The sequence below is a fragment of the Bos indicus genome, chromosome 21 (assembly GCF_029378745.1).
Source record: "Bos indicus isolate NIAB-ARS_2022 breed Sahiwal x Tharparkar chromosome 21, NIAB-ARS_B.indTharparkar_mat_pri_1.0, whole genome shotgun sequence".
NCBI lineage: Eukaryota > Metazoa > Chordata > Mammalia > Artiodactyla > Bovidae > Bos > Bos indicus.
Genome location: NC_091780.1, coordinates 42573183 through 42592938, shown reverse-complemented (window position 1 = coordinate 42592938; position 19756 = coordinate 42573183). Strand labels below are relative to the sequence as shown.

At 40.8% G+C, this 19756-nt stretch overlaps 1 protein-coding gene across 3 annotated transcripts in view; it reads right to left on the bottom strand.

Moving 5' to 3' along the window:
- The window catches only part of NUBPL (NUBP iron-sulfur cluster assembly factor, mitochondrial), a 526006-nt gene that overhangs the window by 96043 nt on the left and 410207 nt on the right, over positions 1 to 19756 (bottom strand). The gene's annotated exons all lie outside the window — the stretch shown is intronic.

Below are 19756 nucleotides of genomic sequence, written 5' to 3'. Positions count from 1 at the left end.
ACTAACTAGCTTTGTGGCCTTAAAAAGTTACCTAAACTTTTTAAGCTCCACTTTCCTCATCTGTAAAATAGAGACAAAAACAGTCCTATCCCCAGTGGTCTTCTGGAGGAAGTGGATGAGCAGAGAGCCCAGCTCCACTGAGTAAACCAAGGGATGACTGTGAGTCTCTTATCCTCAGCATCCAGGATGGTGATTGGCACAGAACAGGTGACAGATATGTATTGCAGGATAAATGCATGAATAAACAGCAGAGTGGACATTTAATATTAATTTGGCATATTACCCCAGAGGTGTCTGGGGCCAAGTAGCCAATGAAAGAAATGGAAAAGACAAGCCAAAAGTCCAAGAGGGGTCAGGACGGAGCAAAGCCAGACCAACTGAGCTGTTGCTATTCCTACCAATGCTGCCCCTGCTGCTGGGGTCAACCAAGCCTGGGCGGGGGGCTCTCACTGGGCACTGAGATTTCTCTTCTGCTCGGGTTTATCAGAGTATTTATTCCTGGAATTAGAAGCCACTCATTCACTCTCTACCATTAGGAGATCTTTTGGGCTTTACCTTTACAGGCAAATATATCCAGAACCCTCCCCTTTTCTCTCTCTCTCTTTCCTCTGCCATTCCTAGAGTTCTGGGCTGAGCCACCCATCATCTCTCACCTCGGTGATTTCAACAGTGTCTGTTTCCTCCTTTGTCCTCCTGTAGCCTGTTCTTAGTACAGTAACGAGGGTAACCCTTGCACAAGGTCAGATTATGTCACTCCTCTGCTCAACTGTCCGGGCTGCTTGTCCCATGCAAAGTAAAAGCCAAAGTCCTTCCAATGGCTTAAAAATCATGGCTTGCTCTGTTCCACCCATTGCTCTTGACTGCCTCTCCTCTTCTCCCCTTTTGCCCACTCTGTTCCAGTCGCAAGGCAATTTGCTGTCCCAAAGGCACCAATCGGTTCCTGCCTGAGGGCCATCCTCCCATCTGTAGCTTCTGTCTGAATGCTCTTCCTTCTGACAGCCCCATGGAGTACTCCTTTCCTGCCTTCAAATCTCCTCAAACGTCACTTCTCAGTGAGCTCTATCCTGGCCACTCTGATGAATTAATTCTGTTTAAAACCAGATTTGCACCCTTCAGCATTCCCAATCCCCCTTAGCTTTACTATTAAGGATTTAGTCATCCCATCTATTTTTACTGGTTTTATTTCCACTAGAATGTAAGCTCCACGAGGGCAGAATTCTGAGGGTTCTTTGTCCAGCAAAGCATTCCAAGGATCTGGAACAGTAGCCAGCCCATAGTAGGTTCTCAATAAAATTTGTTGATTGAACCAATTAATCTAGTGTTTTATAATCCAATAGCCTTTCCCCCATCTCAGAATTTACCTCTCACTGGATCTGCCAGGAAGCTGACCACCCCCTGGAAGTCTCCGTGCCAGTATTTTAGATTCTATAAAGGAAGCCTAGAGAAACTCTCCCCAGGGGAGTCTGCGGAGGCCCAAACTACACCCCAACTCCAGCTGTACCCCCTGGGTCAGGAATGACCTTACTGAAGGCAGATCATCCAGCACTGGACTATTCAAATTCCTGTTTTTTCCCTTTCCCTTGCTTTGTTTTTGCACCAGCATTATTGGCAAGATCTGCAGAACTTCAGCAAAAGGGTGAGGAAGACACAAACCTCAATAGCACTGAATTTCTAGCCTGTATAAAAGATCTGGCAGGAAAAAGAGCTTAAACTTTGGCAAAAATTAGGGGTAGAATCTGTGTATTGAGTTATCCCAATTATCTCAGATAATGGTGCGATTATATCAACACCTCTGAGGAGGATGAAAGGAAAATATGAAACGGCTCCCTTCTCCTCTGTACACTGTACCCTGTTCTGTACCCTGCCCAGCACAGCACGGGCACATCCAGCATCTCTCATCCCAAGAGGGAGACTGTTGCTTATAGACACCTGGTTCCCGGCTGTCACGTCGTAAGGAATCCTACCAGTGTTCACAGGAAACGTCCTCACAGCCCTCTCCCTCTGGCCCATGTTCCAGCAGAGATGACTGTGGTCAGAGCCGTCATAAAGTTTAAGTGTACGTGAATCATAAATAATGACGAATAACCACATTATAAATTTTGCAAGGCTTGTTTCACAGAGATGAGATTTATACCTAAAGAAACTGAAAGTAAATCCTTCCTCCACCCTTTTAGGGCCTCAGGATACTCAGCAATAAACAGGGAAAGGAAACTGCCTGAAGAATTTATTGAGGGAAGTCCTTGACCAGCCAGAGCTGGGGCACTCCTGGCGTAGGCTTCCCGCGTGTTCTTTCACTTCTCAGGTTGTTATCTAGAGAAAGGGGGTGGGAAGAGCAAAGTGCTCCTAAGACAGCACAATATACTATACTTCTGGGTTCCTCTTTAGAACCTGGAGATGTAAAGTTTTAACTTTTTTTCTTACACATACAACTATTTATTGCTATAAAATAGGCACCTACCTTTTTTTTTCACCTATCAATTTTATAGGTGTGCTTTAAGAAAAAAAAAAAAAAAGCCAAGCCCTTGCTTCTCTCTGCTTCTGCCCAGTCAGAATGTAAGGAGTAAAGTAAGTGAAAGCTATACCCTTTTTTACCCATTGGGCAGTGCTGCCTGCCCCTCACTCTGGGCCAGTGAGTCTATTTGCAAAGCTGATTTAAGATGAAAAGCAAAGTGTAAGGAACAAGCTGTACCCCTCTGCCCTGATGAATATTTTCTGAGTGAAGTTTGACCAGTCTCAAAATTCTTCACAAATTCAAGTGGAAAAGGCATTGGGCTTCTAATGGCCTGGATCAGGTTTCCATAGTAGCTTGGTTAGACAACAGACCTTTTCCCAAGAGTTATGCAGATCTTGTCAATAATGCTTGTGCAAAAACAAGAAAGCCAACAATGGGGTCTTGTTCAGTTTAAGCTGAGTCATGAAAATCATGCACTAAAACCATCCTAGGAGAAAGACCTGATTGGTGAAGCAACAGCCAGTAAACTCGGAAGGAATTTTTGAAAGGAAGTGTTACCCTCTGTATTCTGAAAGGCATTTAAAGCAATGAGATGTTGAAGACAAACAATTTGACATTGCACTTCTTAATCTCATAAAATATGCTTAAAACTAATTCATTATCATAATTTATAGCAGGAACTAGTCTCTTATGTCTCAATGGACAGCCTGTCTGACATCATGGTTCCATTTGCATGATTCATTTTTTTTAATGGCAATCTTGCCAGGCCATTATAAAGTAAAACAATTAATTATTTTTATGATAGTTGGTTGCCTTCTGGCCCTAGTTTTTCCTTCATGGGGAACGTTATCGCTCATGCAGGCTTGCCTGATACTTCTGCCAATGCATGTCAGAATGCTGCCTGTACATTAACACGAATCATCCAAAACATGCAAAATGAAACCTCATTTCGTTGGCCATTGCAAATTTAATACTGTTCCTGTCTTGTGTTTCTTACAGCTCTGCCTTTACAGCAAAGCAATTATTCAACCTGACCGGCACTACCATTACACCAAATGTCACCATTCATCCCAACAAATAGGAAAGCTTTAGTTAAGGACAGAGCTGTTTTCACTGGTGCTCTCTCAAAGAGGACAGTGAGAAGGCTGTGGGGAGGCAGAGTAAAGGATAAGGAAATTAGTCCTTCTGAGACTCTTCTTATGTCTATACCTCCAATGGAGAGTCAGATGCCATCTAAGCCAAAGTGAGGCTAGCTTTTATTTCTCTACCCCCTCCTACTCACTTCCCACTCTTCCTCATAACTACAGAAAAATGTAGAAAATCATTTTTCTGTTAAGATTCTCTATTGCTTATTATAATTATTATGGCAACGATTGCTGGGTAGGTTTGCAATCTGTGAGAGTTTACCACACTAAAGATATTAAATCCTCTTATGGACATGATCTCATTAATTCTTAGAATGATATTCTGATATGAAACAAGGATCCAGACCTTCAGTGCTCGTGCTGTTTATGGACAGGAGAGCAAGGCAAGGAGCTGGGAAGCTACAAGGGAATTAGCTAAGCTGGGATTAAAACCTAGTGTTCTCTCATTGAGTGCTAAGGCTACGCTAGATGATTCTACAGCTTAGAGGCACAAAACAAACACGTAAGGATCAGCCAGGATGGACTGAAAGTAACCCTTATTTCACAGAGCTTCACAGGGCACCATCTGACTGCAGCCTCTGGGTCCCTTAATTCAAATCCTTAGAGGGAAATATCACCGGCAAAGCCCTATCTCTAGACTGATAGCGTTTGGGTCAGGTGCCCAATCCTGGTCTAGCTCCTGTGACGTGAGTTCCGGTGAGGGATCACATGTGATGCAGAGGTGCTCCTGCAGCTAGAAGGGAAGTGAAGGCAGGCTTGTCTAGCCTGTTTGTTCTGACAAGTGTTAGTATATCATTGTGTTCAGCCTTGTCTTCATATTTAACTTGTCTTTCCTAGTACAGTAAGTTTCTCGACATTAGGGCTCTTTTCAAATTTTTTTTTTCTTCCTACCTCTCAGGGCCTTGTATGTGGGTTATCAAAAAATTTGGTTGAACCAACTTTATTCTCTTTTGGTATATAGCAAGTAAAAAATGTAAATATCTCTTAGCCATTTGATAAGAGAATTAATGGTATGACATTTTCAATTGCAATAGCTTTTAAATACTCATTTTAAAAAGATAGAAGATAGCCATATTTTTCTTCATAGAAGATAGCCATATTTTTCTTCATAGAAGATAGCCATATTTTTCTTCATAGAAGTGTGATCTTCCCATTGGCAAACATCACTTACAAGTGGTCTATGTTTCTTCAAAATGGTTTTAAGATGATGTGCTCAGAGACTTCAGTGTTCCACAATGACAGAGTAACTGATACCTGGCTTGTCTTCCTACTGCAATAAACTTTAACGATGAACAAAACACCTGAGGTAACTGTTTTTAGGCAAAGAATGACAGGCAGCATGGGACTGTGGTTTTTGTAATTCTGCAGTTCTTGAGAGAAGGGAAGCATGACATTAACCCCACAATTACCCCAGTTTTGTGCTCTGGGTATAGTTCTGCCATAATATAGGGAGATGGGGACAGTGTAGAGTGAGAAGATAAGTCAGAGATTATAGTTCCAAGCTGCTGAAACAGTTAATATTTGTGAGATCAGATGCTAGAGTAGAATCCATGCAAAAAGAGGTCCCAAAAGTCTGTGGAGACTCACCATGGATCCTTGGCACAGACAGGGCTGCACATCACCAGGTGAGACTCTTGGGTTCAGCAAGGATCGACTTGTGTAGGGCTGACAGTTGCATGGCAGTACCAGTGGTAACACCAAAGGTTGTATAGCACTGGCAGGTACTGGAGTTCTAGTCTAGAATTCAGTTGAAACCTCAGAAAGACTTTGTTTTAGGACTTGAGAAGTAAGAACTTTAAGAGTAAGGACCATATCATAGACTAAGGACTAACTTCAAAACCAAAACAGACATCCCCTAAAACAAAACAAAACAAAACAAAAGAAAACAAAACTGAGTTTGACAGAGCCAAAAAGGATCCACCAGTGACTTAACCAGCCATAAGAACAATTCAACACTCTTTACACTCAACACATAATCCAGAGTCTCTATAATGTATCATTCATAATGTCCAGGCTACAACAAAAATTTACCAAGCCACAAATAAAAAGACAAAATGATATAAAGAAATAAAAAACAAGAAAAAAAAAAAAAAAGACGTTCCAGATGTTGAAATTATTAAACAAATACTTAAAGGGAGCTACTACACATATGTTAAAGGACTTAAAATATGGTCAAAATGAGTGCAGAGATGAGAAATCTCAGCAGAGAAAAGGAAACTATAGAAAAGAATAAAATGGCAATTCTAAAACTGAAAAGTACAATATATAAAATGAAAATTATTACTAAAGTTGAAGAGAGATAGATATTATCCATTCTGGAGATAAGAGATAGGTTTAAAAAAATGAACAACTTGAGTGATCTATGGGACAATCATGTGGTTTAACATAATAAAAAGTATTCCAGTGTGACAACAAGATGGCAGAGGAGTAGATGGACCTGGAGTACTTCTCTCTCCAGGGATGCATCAGAAACACATCTTCAGATGAAGAGAATCTCACAGAGCTGAGAATCTCACCAGCTGAGAGTGGCCAGGAGTCCCTGACTACTGGAAAGGAATATATAGATTCATGCAAAGCTCGTTAGGATGGAGGAAGGAATGGAAAAAGAGGAGAGTGAGTGGGACTGGACCTGCACCTGGGGTGGAAGAACTGAAGCAGGGTGAGATCCCCACAGCAAAGCAATAGTTTGGGACAAAGCGTAGGCGTCTGAGGCTGTTGGAGAGTGAAGCAGCTGACCTGTGATGGTCTGACTAGAGTGAGAACCACACAATCTGTAGCAAACAGGGACACAGGTCCTCTAGTAAGTGTAGTGGCTAGGAGCAGGGACATAGGGATTGGAGAGTAATCCCAGGGTGAGGACCGCTGTTGACTGTGGGGAGATGGCCCGAGAGGACCGAGTAGGGAGATCATGGCAGGGAATGCCCTTGGAGGAAAGCCAGGCAGTGATGGAGACAGGGTGATACTGCTGAGTCACGGGCAGGGGGTGGAGCCATCACTATAGTGCCTCTGTCTCCCCACACGCCAGTGCCGGCAGTTGATTAAGAGAGACAGACCCCTATATATGCCGTCTTCAAGAAACCCACCTCAGACCTAGGGACACACACAGACTGAAAGTGAGGGGCTAGAATAAGATACTCCATGCAAACAGAAATCAAAAGAAAGCAATACTTTTGGAGTAGCAATACTCATGTCAGATAAAATAAACTTTAAAATAAAGACCATTACAAGAGACAAGGGCTTCCCTGGTGGTTCAGACTGTGGACAATCTGCTTGCAATACAGAAGACCTGGGTTCAATCTCTGGGTCAGGAAGATCCCCTGGAAGAGGAAATGGCAACCCATTCCAGTATTCTTGCCTGGAGAATCCCATGGACAGAGGAACCTGGGGGGCTGCAGTCCATGGGGTTGCAAAGAGTCACACACGACTGAATGACAAACACTATAAGAGACAAGGGAGGGCACTACATAATGTTCAAGGGATCAATCCAAAAAGAAGATATAATAATTATAAATACATATGCATCCAACATAGGAGCACCTCAATACATAAGGCAAATGCTAACAACTATTAAAGGGCAAATCAATAGTAACACGATAATAGTGGGGGACTTTTTAAATTCCCTGCTCACACCAACAGACAGATCATCTAGACAAAAAATTAATAAGGAAACACAAAGTTTAAATGATACACTGGACCAGTTGGACTTAATCGATATCTACAGGGCATTTCATCCAAAAGCAGTGGATTTCACTTTTTTCTCAAGTGCACGTGGAACTTTCTCCAAAAGAGATCACATCTTCTACCACAAATCAAGCCTTGGTAAATTTTAAAAAACTGAAATCACTTCAAGCATCTTTTCCACAACAACACTGTAAGATTAGATATCAAGTACAGGAAAAAACAAAACAAAACTACAAAAGACACAAATACCTATGCTTCTGAATAACCAACAGATCACTGAAGAAATCAAAAAGGAAATCAAAATATACCTAGAAACAAATGACAATGAAAACAGAACAACTCAAAATCTATGGGATGCAGTAAAGGCAGTGTTAAGAGGGAAGTTTATAGCAATACAAGCCTACCTCAAGAATCAAGAAAAACATTGAATAAACAATCTAACCTTACACCTAAAGCAACTAGAAAAAGAGCAAAAACAAACAAACAAACAAAAAAACCCCAAAGTTAGTAGAAGGAAAGAAACCATAAAAATCAGAGCAAAAATAACTGAAAAAGAAATGAAAGAGACAATAGCAAAGGTCAGTAAAACTAACTGGTTCTTTGAGAAGATAAACAAACATTAGCCAGACTCTTCAAGAAAAAGAGAAGACCCATATCAATAAAATTAGAAATGAAAAAGGAGAAGTTACGACAACACAGAAATACAAAGGATCATAAGAGATTTCTACAAGCAACCATATGCCAATGAAATGGACAACCTGGAAGAAACAGACAAATTCTTAGAAAAGTATAACCTTCCAAAACTGAACCAGGAAGAAACAGAAAAAAAGAACAGATCAATTACAAGCATGGAAATCAAACTGTAATAAAAAATCTTCCAACAAACAACAGTCCAGGACCAGATGGCTTGACAGGAGAATTCTACCAAAAATTTAGAGAAGAGCTAACACCTTTCCTGCGCAAACTCTTCCAGAAAATTGCAGAGGAAAGAAAACTCCAACTCATTCTACAAAGCCACCATCACCCTGATAACAAAATCAGACAAAGATGCCACAAAAAAGAAAATTGCAGGCCAGTATCACTCATGAACACAGATACAAAAATCCTCAACAAAATTCTAGCAAACAGAATCCAACAACACATTAAAAGGATCATATATCATGATCAAGTGGGCTTTATCCCAGAGATGCAAGGAATCTTCAATGTAGAATCAATCAATGTCAAACACCATATTAACAAACTGAAAGATAAAAATCAGATGATCATCTCAATAGATACAGAGAAAACTTTTGACAAAATTTAACATCCATTTATGATAAAAGCTCTCCAGAAAGTAGGCATAGAAGGAAATACCTCAACATAATAAAAGTCATATATGACAAACCCACAGCAAACATTTTTCTCAATGGTGAAAAACTGAAAGCATTTCCTTTAAGATCAGGAATAAGGCAAGAGTGCCCACCCTCAACACTATTACTCAACAGTTTTGGAAGTTCTAGCCACAGAAATTAGAAGAAAACAGAAGTAAGAGGAATGCAGATTGGAAAAGAAGAAGTAAAACTCTCACTGTTTGCAGATTACATGATACTATACATAGAAAACCTTAAAGGTGCCACTACTGCTACTGCTAAGTCGCTTCAGTCGTGTCCGACACTGTGTGACTCCATAGACGGTAGCCCACCAGGCTCCCCCGTCCCTGGGATTCTCCAGGCAAGAACACTGGAGTGGGTTGTCATTGCCTTCTCCATTACGTGAAAGTGAAAAGTGAAAGTGAAGTCACTCAGTTGTGTCTGACTCTTTAGTGATCCCACGGACTACAGTCCACCAGGCTCCTCTGTCCATGGGATTTTCCAGGCAAGAGTACTGGAGTAGGGTGCCATTGCCTTCTCTAGAGCTAATCAATGAATATAATAAAGTCATAAAATTAATACACAGAAATCTCTTGTATTCTTATACACTAACAATGAAAAATTAGAAAGAGAAATTAAGGAAACAATCCCATTCACCACTGAAACAGAAGGAATAAAATACCTAGGAATAAACCTACCTAGAGAGACTAAAAACCTGTTTGCGGAAAACTATAATTCAGTGATGAAAGAAATCAAAGATGACATAAACAGATGGAAAGATACATCATGCTTCTGGATTAGAAGAATCAATATTGTGAAAATGACTATACTACCCAAAGCAATCTACAGATTCAATGCAATCCCTATCAAATTACCAATAATATTTTTCAAAGAACTAGAACAAAAAAGTTCACAATTTGTATGGAAGCACAAAAGACCCCCAACAGGCAAAGCATTCTTGGGAGAGAAGAGTGGAGCTGGAGGAATCAGACTCCTTGACTTGAGACTATACTATAAAGCTACAGTCCTCAAGACAGTATGTACTGGCACAAAAACAGAAATCAGACCAATGGAACAAGATAGAAAGCCTAAAGATAACCTATGTACCTATGGGCACCTTATCATTGACAAAGGAGGCAAGAATATACAGTGGAGAAAAGATAGTCTCTTTAGTAAATGGTTCTGTGAAAACTGGACAGCTGTGTTTAAAACAATGAAATTAGAGCACTTCCTAACACCATACACAGAGATACACTCAAAATGGATTAAAGACCTAAAGGGAAGACCAGAAACTATCATATTCTTAGAGGAAAACATAGGCAGAACACTCTTTGACATAAATCACAGCAAGATCCTCAATGTCCCACCTTGCAGAGTAATGGAAATAAAAATAAACATGGGACCTAATTAAACTTAAAAGCTTTTGCACGGTGAAGGAAACTATAAACAAGGTGAAAAGACAACACTCGGGATGGTAGAAAATAACAGCAAATGAAACAACTGACAAAGGATTAATTTCCAAAACATACAAGAAGTTCATTCAGCTCAATACCAAAAAAGCAAACAACCCAATCAAAAAGTGGGCAGAAGATCTAAACAGCCATTTCTCCAAAGAAGACATACAGTGGCTAGTAAACAAACGAAAAGATGCTCAACATTGCTCATTATTAGAGAAATGCAAATCAAAACTACAATGAGCTATCACCTCACACTGGTTAGAATGGCCATCATCAAGAAATCTACAAACAATAAACACTATAAAGGGTTTGGAGAAAAGGGAACCTTCCTGTATTGTTGATGGGAATGCAAATTGATATAGCCACTGTGGAGAACAATATGGAGATTCCTTAAAAAACTAGGAATTCCTTAAAAAACTACCGTATAACCCAGCAACCCCACTTCTTGGCATATACACTGAGGAAACCATAATTGAAAAAAGACACACGTGCCCCAATGTTCATTGCAGCACTATTCACAATAGCTAGGACATGGAAGCAACTTAGATGTCCATTGACAGATGAATGGATAAAGAAGTTGTGGTACAAATACACAATGGAATATTAGTCAGCCATAAAAAGGAACACATTTGACTCAGTTCTAATGGGGTGGATGAACCTATAGCCTACTATACAGAGGAAAGTAAGTCAGGAAGAGAAAGACAAATATCATTTATTAACACATATATGGAATCTAGAAAGATAGTACTGATGAACCTATCTGTAGGGCAGCAATGACCATATAGACATAGAGAACAGACTTGTGGCCACAGGAGGGGAAGGAGATGGTGGGATGAATTGAGACAGTAGCACTGAAACATATACATCACCGTATGTAAAATTAGATAGCTAGCACGTGTTTGCTGTACGACACAAGGGACTCAAATCTGGGGCTCTGTGACAACCTAGAGAGGTGGGAGGTGGGAGGGAGGTTCAAAAGGGAGGGGGCATATGTATACCTATGGCTGATTCATGTTGATATATGGCAGAAACCAACACAATATTGTAAAGCAACTATTCTCCAATTAAAAATAAATAATTTTTTTAAAAAGAAATCCATTAACCCAAAAGAAATCAGGAAAGGAGGAAAAAAAACATACGGCAACTAGAAAAAAAAAGAGATGACAGACTTAAAACTAATAATCATCCTACTTATAAATGGACTAAATATTCCATTTAAAAAGGAGAGATTAAAGAGTGAGACCCAACTAAATACTGTTGAAAAGAGAGCCAATTAAAATATAAATACAAAGATAGCTTAAAGTGAAAGTATATAAAAATATATGCACACAGTAAACATAAAAAACTGCTGTGATTTATTAATATCAAAGTAAAGAGTATTATCACAGATAAAAAATGATATTTCTTAAGGAGAAATCAGCAAGATATAAAAATTCAAAACATATACTTATCTAATTACAGACCTTCAAAATATGTGAGAAAGAACTGGCAGAACTAAAGGGAGAAATAGAAATCATAGCTGGAGATTTTAACACCCTTCTCTCAGCAACTGATAGAACAATTAGACAATCAGAGTAGACAAGGAAGATTTTAAACAAAATTATCAACTGGATCAAGTTGCCATTTAGAAAACACCATACAGTTAAGAATCCAGTCTCTTCATGGAATATATTTACATAATGAAATATGTCCATCGTGTTGAAATATTATACAACATGATCTGTGACTATAGTACATTTAAATTAGAAATCTATAAAATAAGGATATCAGGAAAAATCCAAATATTTTTAGGTGAAACAACATAGCCTAAATAACCCATGTGTAGAAGAAAGCACAAGGAGAACTGGAAAATTTCCAAACTAAGTGATAATGATATCAACATATCAAATCTCATGTGATAACAGTTAAAGCAGTCTGCTTGGAAGGAAATTTATAGTTTTTTAAAAAATTCATTTTCTTTTAAGGAAGAATATCTTAGAAACTCAGAAAGTTTTTTTATTTTTTTGGCCACACCTCATGTACTCTGCTGCCTGGAGAATCCCAGGGACGGGGAGCCTGGTGGGCTGCCGTCTATGGGGTCGCACGGAGTCGGACACGACTGAAGCGACTTAGCAGCAGCAGCAGCAGCAGCAGCAGCATGTACTCTGCAGGAGTTCCCCTAACAGGAACTGAACCCATACCCTTGTAGTGGAAGCTCAGCATCTCAACGACTGGACTACCAGGGAAGTCCCAAGAAATTTATAGCTTTAAATGCTTATACTAGAAAAGAAGAATGATCTGAATTCAAAGATCTCATTCTCACCTTATAAAGCTAGAAAAAGAAGAGCAAATTAACCCCAAAGTCAGTTGAAACAAAGACACAAAAAAGCATAATCAAAGAAATATTCTATTTTCATTTATAATACTCTAGCATAATTGATCAAGAAAAGAGACAGTACAAATTACTCACACCAAGAATGAAAAAGAGGATGCTACTATAGACATCCTACAGACATTAAAAGGATAATAAGGCAATATTATGAAATATTCATGCTAATAAATTTCACAATTTAGAAGTACTGGAAAAACTCCTTGAAAAACTCAAACTGCCAAAACAAAAACAAGAGGAGAAAATCTGACTAGCTCTATGTCTATCAAAATAATTAAACTCATAATTAAAACCTTCCCCACGAAGAAAACTCCAGGCCCAGACAGTTTTTATAATGAATTCTCTTAAACACTTAGGGAAGAGTATTACCACAATCAAGGACTTGAAAGATACAGAGGTGGTGATTCCCATCACATCTACACTGAACTTGTCTGTCTGGCCTGTGCAGAAAGCCAATGGATCTTAGAGAATGACAGTTGACTATTGTAAACTGAACCAAGTGCTGACTTCAAATGCGGCTGCTGTTTCGGAAGCAGTTTCATTGTTTGAGCAAACATAACATTTCCCCTGCCACCTGATACGTAGCTATTGCTCTGGAAATACCCATTTCTCAAAGCCTATTAATAAAGACCACCAGAAGCAGTTTGCTTTCAGCTGGCAAAGCCAGCAATACACCTTCACTGTTCTGCCTCAAGGATAGAGCAACTCTCCAGTCCTGTGTCATAATTTAGTCTACAGTACCCTGATCACCCTTCCCTTCCAGAAGATATCACACTGGTCTTACTAGGGGCCACCAAGTTACTATGCCATCTGAGTCAACAGGCAAATAAGAGGATTACTTTACTGGCCAGACTTATTGATCCTGCTTATCAAGGGGAAACTGGGCTGGTACTACACAATGGATATATGGAAGAGTATGTCTGGAATGTAGGAATCGCTTAGGGTGTCTCTTAGTACTACCGCCATATGATTGACAGCACTGGAAAATGACAACAATCCAATTCAAGTAGGACTGCTAATGGTCCAGACAGACCCTTCAGGAATAAAAGTTTGGATCACACTACAAGGCAAAGAACCAAAATCAGCTAAGCTTCTTGCTGCAAACTAAAGGAATATGGAAATGGTAGTGTAAGAAGGTAGATATAAATACCAGCTATGACCATGTGACCATGTTATAGAAATGAAGACTTTAATTGTTATGAGTATTTCTTGCTTCTTTTGTTAAATATGTTTATATATATATATATATGCATATGTTTGTTTTTTCCCTCTCTTATCCCCGTATCATCTAACATAAGATATATTAATAGTTAACTTTATATAAGAATATCTAAGTTATAGGATATCAGGGAGAAAAGGGAACCTCACCCAAGACTTTTGCATCCTCTTTTGGGGAAAGAGTCAGTGCATTTCTGATTGTATACACGATAGTTGCACCATGTTAAGTAAAAGTAGAGTTTTGTTAATGGGCTTTGTTGCAGCCTTTATTTGAAAGTTAAGAACAGTTTAAGGAAATGTATATGAGTGTCAAATCAATAAGAGATAGGCTGTGATGGTCTGTTTTATGCCAGCTTTACTAGGCAATAGTCCCCAACTATGAAAATACTAGTCTAGGTGTTGCTATGAAGGCATTTTCTAGATGTGATTAACATCCACAATTAGCTGATTTTAAAGAGATTATCCTCACCAACAGGAGTGGGCCTGATCCAATCACATAAAAAGGCCTGAAGAGCAGAACTTGAGGTTTCCCTCAAGAAAAAAAATTCTACTGAAGCTTCAACTCCTGCCCAAATGTTTCCAACCTGTCCTCCTTGATGACCTGTCCTACAAATACTTGCAATATAGCCATGTTTCTTCCTTTCTTTTTTTTCTATCTTCACATACACACATACATAGATATGTATATACAAATACATATATGTATATATGTATGTATATATATATATACATATACACACATGTATATGTATACAGTGGAACCCTAACAGATATGTCTTCAACTCTTCTTTGAGGCTAGAAGAATCTTGATACCAATACTTGACAATAACATACAGGAAAAGAAAATTGCAGACTAATATAGCTCATAAATTATAGACACAAAAATTCGTAATAAAAATGTTAGCAAATCAAATTCAGCAATATAAAAAGGATTATATATCATGACCACATGGGGTTTATTCCAGATTGAAAGTTAGTACAATACTTGAAAATCAATCATAGAAATTCATCATTTTAACAGAATAAAAGAGAAAAGCCACATCACCATCTTAAAAGAGTAGTAAAAGCATTTAAAATTCCATATTCATTTGTGGTAAAATTCTCAATATATGAGAACTAGAAGGGAATTTTCCAGAGTGTGATAAAAAGCATCTATAAAAACCTACAGTAAAGATACTTAGCAGTTAAGTATTGGCTGCTTTCCCCCTAAGATGGAAACAAGGTAAAGCCTCCACTTCTACCATTTCTAGTCATCATTGGACAAAGATGGCATAAGCAGTGTAATAAAGCAAGAAAAAGAAATGGAAAGAATAAAGATGTGAAAAGAAAAAAATTAAGCTGTCTTTATTTACAGATGGCATGATTACTTATGTTGAATGTTGATTACACCACATACTCTTAATAGCCTTGTGATCTTGGGCTAACCGCTTACTATAACAAGGCTTATTGTCCTCATCCTCACATCAAGTTATGAGGATGTAATGAAACGTTTAGCACAATGGCAGACTCATGATGGTGGTAATGGTGGTAACTTAATCCAGAACTTTAACCAGAATTTTAACTTCTCTGTGCCTCAATTGCCTCATCTATTAAGCAGATAATACTATTGGCTACCACATAAGAGGGCTTCCCAAGTGGCGCTAGTGGTAAAGAATCCATCTGCCAGTGCAGGAGACATAAGAGCCCTGGGTTCAATCCCTGGGTAGGGAAGATCCTCTAGAGGAGGGCATGGCAACCCACTCTAGTATTCTTGCCTGGAGAATTGCCACGGGCAGAGGAGTCTGGTGGCCTGCAAAGAGTCAGACACGACTGAAGCAACTCAGCATGCATGCACCAAGTAAGAATTCTGTGACGATTACAAGCAAATGTACATATGATGCTTTGAACCATGCCTGGCACAAAACAAGCGTCAGTAGTGTTAGCCACTTGTATTATTATCCAATTATGTGTTCTGTGTTTAGAATAATCTTTTATCTTAAAATTATTCTCTAAGAAGCCATCTTAATAGAAAGGCTTTGGGACTCACTCTTCTTGGTAAGAAGAGCAGAGCTCTCTGGAATCTGAAAGTGATTTGTAGTCCAAGCAATTTAATTAGATTCAATAAGCTCTTATTGAAAACCTACTCTATAGCAGTTACTGCTACAGGAGAAGGCAATGGCACCCCACTCCAGTACTCTTGCCTGGAAAATCCCATGGACGGAGGAGCCTGGTAGGCTGCAGTCCTTAGGGTTGCTAAGAGTCGGACACGACTGAGCGGCTTCACTTTCCCTTTTCACTTTCATGCATTGGAGAAGGAAATGGCAACCCACTCCAGTGTTCTTGCCTGGAGAATCCCAGGGACGGGGGAGCCTGGTGGGCTGCCGTCTATGGGGTCGCACAGAGTCGGACACAACTGAAGCGACTTAGCAGCAGCAGCAGCAGCTAGGCACATCTATACATTTTAATCTCTTTTAAGGCTCAAACCCGGTTTTGGGTGGGCACTTTCTTCAGGTCCATTTTTGGGGAGACTGAGACACAGGGTAAATACTTTGCCCAAAGCCCCACTGCTAATAAGCGACCAGGTTAAAATAGCATTTCAAGGCCTCCAAGTCCAAGCATTCTCCTCGTTTCTTAATCATGTACAATACAAGTAGCCCCCAACTAACCTCACCAGCTTGTGTTTATTCTTTGTGTACAGATAAAATTAGTCAGTCACGAGCATTTACGCTAAATGTCCAAATTAACACTGGGAATGTGTGTCGAACGAAGCCAAAACTGTTGGTGGGGGTGGGGAAGGAGGAAGGGAGAAGGCTTCTCTGCAGTCCAAGGGATTTGGAGCCACACCAGCAAATCTGCCCCCGCTTTCTAGACTCCGTGCTATGAGAGATCAGGACGTATAGTAAACGGCGTCACACCAAACTCCATGCCCAGTTCTTGGAGGAAAAACACAGAAGGAGCTAAAAATGTACCTGTGTTGGATCCCTGCACAAAGTGGGCCTTCATTAGTTATCGCTACATGTTGGTCTAGAAGAAATATTTCATTAGCTACACTCTTGCTGTAGATTTTATCTAGTTGCCATAGAAACTTGGGAGGAAAAGCTTGTTTCTAACCCTTGGACTAGGTTTGCCACCCAGTTTCACAGCTCTATTTAAAGAGCCCCCTTGTTATTTTAAACTCTTCCCCTTCTGGTCTCCTATTTTCTTCTCCTATGAGACAGCTGGATGGGACCTGTTCATGACCTTCCAACTGAGACTTGGCATGTTTTGAAGGCACAATTCCTGAGGGGAGATGGCAAGAGCCAATATTGCTTTTCTTTGTTTATCTCTGAGAAGGGCTCCGGTCGCAACAGAATTTTTTTAAGCTGAGGTTTCACTTCATCAAGAGTAAAAATGAATTGTTCTGTTTCTATTGCCTCTACCAAGGAAGCTTCCCCACGTAGCCCAGGTCCTTACAGAAGTAGTGAGCCCCACCCAACTCCCTAGACAGCCTCTAAACTGGAAGTGTCTAGTTTCTAGACACCCTGAGTTCTTCTGTTCTCTCACAGGCCCCCTCTTCACTGTTCCTAGAGTTTCCAAATACACTACTCGGGCTGTGCTTGTCTGCACCGCTTTCCCTCCCCAAGGGACGAGCACATGTACCTCAGAGCAGGAGTCTAGGCTCAGCTCACAGACAGTGGCTCGCAGGATGTGAACTCCTGCCTGTCTCCATACTGAATGAGTGTTGTCCCTCTCCTCTCCTGTCTGGGGACTCATTCGGCACAAATGGAGATTCTCATCTCATTACAATTGGGTTGGCTCCACAGGAGAGAGGTGGGTGTCAGATGGTGAGTTGTATTTATGGTGGGAGACAGTTAAGGCCTGGCCCTGCTGTGGTTTGGAGGTAAGATTGAGGGCCAAATGCTGGGCCCTCCTGGAAGTTAGAAAATGTAAGCTGGGAAGGATAGGAAGACTGCTTCCAAGCTTATTTTGATTGTAGATGGAGGTGAGCTTGGGTACATGGCCGAGAATGATATCACATAAATGACATACTACTCCTGCCAAGGCAGAGACAGTCTCCCAGAGAGGAAGTAGAGCTACGGGTCTCACCTGTGTCCAGGAGCACGACTGCCACGCCATGGACTTAACCTCTCCAACTGAGGATGAAAATTGGGTATGATGGCCTACTAAGGAAGCTGCCAGGCAACCCCACCTTGCAGGGGTACACGCAGTTAGGAGGGTGTCTTGTATTAGCATTCTCTTTCCTGTATTAGCTCTGGGGAGCCTGATTATGGAGCCTGATAGAAAGGCCTGGATGACTCTCACAAGCATAGGGGAAGATAAAGATGCATTACAAACTGTTCTGTTCCTGTGATTACTAACAAACGAGTGAGATAAGCTGGTTCATCAGTGAAACACTCCCTGGAGATGAGAGGCTTCAGGGTTGCCAAGACAAGTAGTCTTTCCTTGGTAGAAAGTTCAAAGGTGACCACTATGGCTGGGTGGGTGTTTACACCTGGCTGTAAGCCAACAGTATCCAGGTGAGTCCTGGATGTGGGCAAGGAGGAGTTCCAGTTGCACCTATGGGATGCTTATAGCTACAAACCCCTTGTTTGTCACACTTGCAAATGCTTCTCATGCTTCAGATAAAGCTTGATGCATATAGTAGATAGTAAACAAGTGTTTGTTAAATGTATACCAAGTTGTTGTTGTTTTTGCTATAAGTCATGCTGCTGCTGCTGCTAAGTCGCTTCAGTTGTGTCCGACTCTGTGCGACCCCATAGACAGCAGCCCACCAGGCTCCTCCGTCCCTGGGATTCTCCAGGTAAGAACACTGGAGTGGGTTGCCATTTCCTTCTCCAATGCATGAAAGTGAAAAGTGAAAGTGAATTCGCTCAGTCGTGTCCAACCCTTCGAGACCCCATGGACTGAAGCCTACCAGGCTCCTCCGCCCATGAGATTTTCCAGGCAAGAGTACTGGAGTGGGGTGCCATTGCCTTCTCCAGCTGTAGGTCATAGATTTCTTTTAATAACAGTTTTATTGAGATACACTTCACAAACCACGAAACTCGCTGTTTTAAAGTATACAACTCAATGAGTTTCAGTGTATTCACAGAGTTCTACAACTATTACCACTACCTAATTTGAGAACATTTTTCACTACCTCTCTCCAAAACTCTGTATCCGTTAACCATTCTTCCCTAGCCTCTATCCCTCACCCCCTGGCAACTACTGACCCAGTTTCTGTCTGTGACAACAGTTTTCTGACAATTGCATTCCAGTTTTATGGATTTCTGCTTAAGCACACAAAGCAAAATGTCCACCCAGGTCACGTTCTTCAGAAAGCATCCCCTGTGTTATCCTGGTTCTAACTAATCCAGCCTCATCCTTTCTATCACTTAAAAGAACAGATGGCTTTAGCCTTCTCCAGGCCAAGGCTGAGTCTCTGGATTGCCAAACATGCTGATGAGCACTGAAATTCAGCCCAGAATCACAATGAGAGCAAATGTGAAATACCTGGACATCGCCAAACTAACACAGGCCTTTCCCCATGCTCTAGCACCATTTAGCAGCAACGGAGGCGACCCATTCTGGTGCAATGACTGTTAGCGGAAATGGGGCATGCTAGGTCAGTGATGGGGGGTTGGGCTTAGTCTGAAAAGGCAGCACTGAAGATGGGCAGTGGTGTCAGCCAAGCGACTTCACATGCAGAAGCACCAAGACCTACTTTAGGATGCAGCCTGGAATCTGAAGCCCCAGGGTTTGAGATTACGCTGGGAGAAGTGGGGATAGCCCAAAGATCTGAAGCCCAAGGCAGAGCTGATTCAGGATCCAGGGTGGGCAGCCAACTCCAGAACACAGGAGTCTGTGCAGGCTGAAAAGGTAGTTCTGAGGACTATTGCCAAATAGCTTGTTGCTACCTCAGTCAGATTTCTTAGCCCAGTGCAGCAGCAGTTCTTGCCTGAGAGCATTTTAAAGGTACCATGGGAACTCTGACACTGGGAACTGAGACTCACTGGCAGATAACATTCTAGAGGAGGTCAGTTCTTCCTTCAACAGCTTAGCCTATTTTGAAAATGAAAGTTGGTGAGGACAAATCTCCAGTTCCGGGAACATCATGGTGGCTTCCC